This window comes from Olea europaea, chromosome 10, assembly GCF_002742605.1.
Source record: "Olea europaea var. sylvestris chromosome 10, O_europaea_v1, whole genome shotgun sequence".
NCBI classification, from domain to species: domain Eukaryota; kingdom Viridiplantae; phylum Streptophyta; class Magnoliopsida; order Lamiales; family Oleaceae; genus Olea; species Olea europaea.
The window spans coordinates 16,384,103-16,390,238 of NC_036246.1; positions in this window are offsets into that span (position 1 = coordinate 16,384,103).

Here is a 6,136-nt window from a genome sequence, read left to right on the forward strand (position 1 = left end):
TTTCTTGAGACAAGGACATTATTGGAATTTAATTTTGAGACAGTCAAAAATTGCGGCCAAAATGGAACCCATGTTCAACTGTAACGAGAAAAAAAAATTGCTAAAATGGGAAAAAAGGCTCTCCCAAACAAGGGCATAGTAGAAAAGGTGATAATGGGAAATTTAAGCATGTGCCTGTAGTACAACAGATCGGTAACTTGACACAGTGATGAGTTAGAGTGTCTTGTTGTCACTATTTGTATGTCCTTGCTATAGATTTCATTTTTTCTTCTTGTAAAGCTTTGCATGCAATGCAATGTGTTGTTTCTAATGTCCATACTTTAATTCAGTATTCAGATGATTGTAAAATAATTCTTTCACGACTGAAATTTCGTTAAGCTCTTTAATTGACAAATATTCGAATTGGGTTTTTGTACCCTGCAAAATCGTAGATTTTAGAAAGTGATGGTTTTTCGATTTTATATTTTCTGATAGTTCTTTGCTCCTGCATTTGAATATTCATTTTACATTTTTTTTCGTATTCCTTTTTATGATCTGATTGTCTCTCGTGTTCAATTTGAATTGTACCCTAAGCATCTATGATGCCGCCATATCTTTCATCTTGCCCTCGTTGTGAGAGTACCTCTTTCTCTCTATTTAGATGTAGCCTCTGTATCCAGATCATTCCTTTAATTCTGTTCCACGTCTTTTATCTTCAATCTCTTTCTAAACATCCACCTCGGATATTCCAGTTATTATAATGTTTTTCTTCTTCTAGACTCAACTTTGAATAATGAATAATGTTATCAAACATTATGGATATTATAACATCATTCTAAGTGGTACTATGTGATAGATTCAATTTTAGTATAATTATGTAGTTTATTTAATTGTATCTTCCATTTATTGTTACTTAGCTTTTGTTTGTCAACCATTCTACCACATTATTTTTTTTACAGTGTTTATTTTCAAACACACATTTTTCATTAAAATAATATTACACATAAATAAAAAACTTTTCCTTTTTTTTAACCACACATTTTAATATCAATTACTATTCTATAATACACTTTTTTAAAATTAAAGGGGCCCAAACAGGCCTTTATTGTTATTTAAATTGAGGTTGTAATTGTGGTAGTGTTAAAAGACATTAGACTTGATTATTGAATAATAAAGAAAATTATGTACTGTAAAACAACTTATAAGTAAAATTTTAAAGCTTAGGCAAACATTTATTCTTATTTCTATTCATCCAAAGAGAGTTCATGTTTCAGTGTCGAACTTATTGTTCTCTGCACCAATATATAGGAATTTTTCGAAATGCCTACAATGTGCAAAGTGAAACATAGCCTAAGGTTTTGATTCTGTTTAAATATCTACATCATAAATATGGTCTTACTGAGTTAACAACCCCCATTTTTGACAAATCTACACATTTGGGTTTGGGTGCCTCTAGCGGGGGCTGCACTGGGGTGGGGGTGGGGGTGGGGAAGAAGATGGGTGAGCTGTATTTTGGAAAATATAAGGTTGGTTATTAAAGATTTGAATAAGTTAGGCCATTTCTCGTTACAACAATGCTCGGTGTACACTTTGTAATTGTGGGCCCCATCCCTTATTAGAGGGCTATCAAACTAAATGTATGCTTAGCATTTTTCGTCTAGGTATCTTAACTCTGTCTTTTCAAGTAAGTACCTCTATATAGTAAATAGCATATGAACAATTGCAAGTTACAAAGTTTCATCTTATTTGGGTAATGTATTTTCAAAATGTTGAATAAAGTGTTTTGACTTAGAAGTGAAGATAACATTTGCAAGTTACAAATCAGGAGCAAGAAGCTCCCACGGGGTGCAATAGGAAGAAGATAATGATTTTTTATTTTATTTTATTATGATTTTGATTTTTAATTATATATTTATGATTAATTTGTAATTTTCTGAAAATTTGAGACTATTGTTGCAATTGACTCTTTATCCTTTCATTTTTTTATTTTTTTTTTGTTTTATTTGAATAGGAGGATAAGATCGTCATTTTTATAGGATGAAAATGACTTTTGCGCAATGAAAAATGAAAATAGTATTAAAAATGTCAAAAAAAAAATTAAAAGTAGAGACGTTTTGTGCTATTTACCCAAAGTATTATCTTTTGAAAAAGCTTGTAGGCTATTTGAATAACCAATGATTCTGCCGGAAAATGCACATGATTCATTTACAATTATACTTGCTTCGAATTTACAGTGCTTCCATAATCTTATTCTATATTTTGAGTACAAAGCATAAGTTGCAGTGTTGCTTAAGATGATATTTGTTCTATCTTATGAGATAATTGTTGACTACTTCAAAAAGCCATTGAAAAGAGAAAATTTGTTTTAAGAACACATGCTCAAGTTGGGGAGCTCGACCATCTTGATCCTTGATCAATCCCATTCCTATTTGAAATAGTTTCTTAAGATTGCTTAAACGAGAAATCAATACTCCACTTAAAGCAATCTCAAAATAATTTTTTGATTTTCTGGTTTATTTTTCCTTATTTGATATCTTATGATTTGTTATCGGAGATGGCAACACCCGGTAATTTTCCCAAATCTAACATACAAAAAAAATAATAATAAAAAAATAATAATAATAATAACAATAATAATAATAATGGGGAAAATTTTAATCATTGAGAACAAATTTATTGAGGGTTTCTTTGTGTAATACGATAAATATATTCATACTATATTTTAATAAATGCACCATATTTTAGTTGTATGAAAATTTATTGACCTTTATCCGTTATCATACATCTCATCAATTTTTTTCAGCACCTATTTTTTAAATTAACACGAGTTGTCTCTAAAGACGGATTTATCCAAAAAAAAATTAATAATAAATAAATAATTAACGGGATGGAGTAAATAGATTTATTGTCTCTCGTATTTTGAATGAGTAAATGGAAATACAAAATTAATTATTTTTCCCCCTTATACAAAGCACTCTAACAATAATTTTGTACGAAATCATGATTAAAGACAAAATTTGTTAGCCAGTAAAAGACTAATGATTAAAGATTTAAAATATTTATGTAATTAAAATATAGTGTACTTATAAAAAGTTGTGTAAGTATTATTTTCTAAAATACGGTGGATTTTAATTGGCTTTTGCCATTCAAAAAAGGCCAAATGATAGGCCCTGTCGACAGAGGGGACAACATCTCGACCCTTGATCTAATCCTTGTTTCTATAGCAGGGTTCATTGAAACAAGATTTTATGGGCACGAGGGAGATTGATGTGTATCACTTTTATTTGGACCCCTTAGTGGATAGTGATGATAGGGTTCAACAAGTGTCAACGAGGCATTAGTGTTACTAAATGACACCAAAATAGCGCATGAGGCCGGCCAATGAATTAAATATAGCACATGAAATTGGGTCCATATTCTCACCTCAAGTGACACCCTTATGACCATGAATTTTATTAGCATGGAATTTTGCTATTTGGCCAGAGTATTTTGACTAGTCTTGACTTGATAATGATATTTTGGATTCGTTGTATTGAAGCCCGTTAGGATTGACACATCACCTTATCGTAGAGATATATATTAGATCCTGTTAGAATAATATGATTCAACGGTGAGTCGGTGAGCAATTCAGTGTGGGGTCAAGCGATTGTGTTTGGCCATACTTTGACCTTGCCAGAACTTTCTTTGACCTAATTTGTTGTCCTAACAAAGATAGGAGTGATACGGACTATGTAGCCATTTGTGGCTTGGGACTGTGTGTAAATGAGCATTTGACCAAGCAGAGCTCGGTTTTTAGCTTGACAAGCGAACAAATTCAGGTTTCTTGGGCTCTTGGACCTTTTAAAAATGTAATAGCTCGTGGGCTAACTTAGGTTGACCCTACATGGCAGGCCCTGGTCCGAGGAGGGTCTATTCTCTTGATTAGCATAGTCTACATCGACTGATTAATCAATAAGTTGAGCCAAACACGTCCAACAAGTCGAATCGAGATAGGATAATCACAATCTGAGCCAGCTCAATTCGTCCCATTGCCACTGTATTCAACGCTAAGCCTTTTATAATTTTTCTCAAAGAGTAATTCATATAATATAGTCGCAAACTAACTACGATCCTTAACAATCAAACTTTGCATAACCCAATTATGGAGAATAATATATCCTCACATCGATGGATTCAGTACCTAACAAGCGCCAATAGTCGACCGTGCTAGATTCGGTCCTCTTATATTGGGCATCCGCTGTCATCGTCCGTGCTCAATATTCATCCTAACCCCACTTGTGGATCCACATTGGATTCGTAAATGGGCTTATTTCACTTATTAGTTTACTTTTAATTTAATTAACTCAACATATTTTGACGAATCTAAGATGGGGGACCAAGTATACTAATTGAATGCATCAAAGTTTGGTTGAAATCAAGGAAGCTTTTTTTCTTTCTTTTGTGGACTAGATTGGATCACAAGTCCTTTTTATTTTTAATTAATGATATTTGATTGACAATCGACAAGGTTTATGACCAAAATAATAATAATAATAACAACAACAACAACAACAACAACATAGGTTAAAAATCCTTTTTATGAGATCTCCAACTCTTCCCAAAGTGGGGAGAAGGGGATTAGTAATGGCAACGGGGCGGGTACCCCGCCCCGTCCCGTTTGGCCAAAACCCCACCCCGTCCCGCCTTAGACAGACGGGGCAAGGTGCGGGGTGGGGACGGGGCAACTTTTTGCCCTGTTTAATTTTTTTTATTTTTTATTCTTTTTACATTTTGAAAGTTTCGAATTATGTTATTATTAGAAAATAAAATACAAATTTAAAATAAGCTTTTAACGGATGAATTGTCTAGAAATAAAATTTTTAAAATTTTTTTTTTTTTCTTCACGGAGCGGGTTCAAGGCGGGGCATCCCCGTGCCACCCCGCCAACCCGTTCAGAGCGGGTTTTTTTTACCCCATTCAGGGCGGGATAAATTGTCATCCCTAAAGGGGATCATTTAGTTGTAATAATTGATTGTATAGTGTTACTTTTTCTGCACATCTTGATGTTATTTTAGACTTTAGAGTATATAACTTAAGCATGGTCAATTTGTTAACAATTTATATTGCGCATTATTGGTTATATACTGGAAAATAATTTAATTTATATAAAATGGTTTACATTGTACGTAGAAGAGAATTTTGAATTCAAATATTACTACTGCTTGTTAAAGAGTATGCTGAAGAGAATAAATTATTATTTATATACTAGTATGGATTTTTATATGAATACAGGATATTCCATGTTCACCAAAACACATTGGTCCAATGGCGGATCCAGCCTTAAGCTTGGACACGAATTACAATACAAATATACACGAATTTATCTTTATATACAAAAAAAAAATTAGATATTTTCAGGGGCGGACACGAGCTATAGCACGGTTGAGCCCGTGCCTGGATCCACCAGTGCATTGGTCTAAATATTTCAAGAAAAATAAAAAATATATATATTAATACTATTATTCCACAAAAGAATTATATTTCTCAAGGTCCACCGTAAGCACATATCTCTTTCATAAACTTGCTAGCCTCTAATATTTTTAACACATGAGCGTATCATTCCCCCCCTCCCCCCATTTTGTGGTAATGAAAAAGGGTGGAATAGTGTTTTTTTTTAAAAATGAGTTGTTGCAAAAGAATGAAAAATTTTTGATTTACGTGTAAAATTATTTTATGAAAAATTGTATGGTTAAAAATAAGAGAGGAAAAAATAAAATGTAATGAAATAAAATTAATGGAGGCCAAACAGGGATGGTGCCCGTCTATTTTCATTTGTTAAGAAAAATTGATGTGTCACTATATCAAAATCGTATCTAGCAATTATAGATTTATAAGAGCATATATAACCAAGATACCTAGTTTTAAATTTTTAACCTGTGGCATCTACCCTATCGACATTGAAAAATTTTGTAAATTTTGTAAATGTTAAGTTTATTACTGAATGACAATTGTACTCCCATAACCCTGTAAATATAAAACTTTGATTTTTATTATAATACACACAAGCCTATTGAATTTTATTCTTTTCTTTTTTGTCTCTTTTCATAATACGATATCAGCACGAAAATTTAATTTGTTAAAATTTAATAAAGATAGTAATTTTTTAAGCATAAATCAT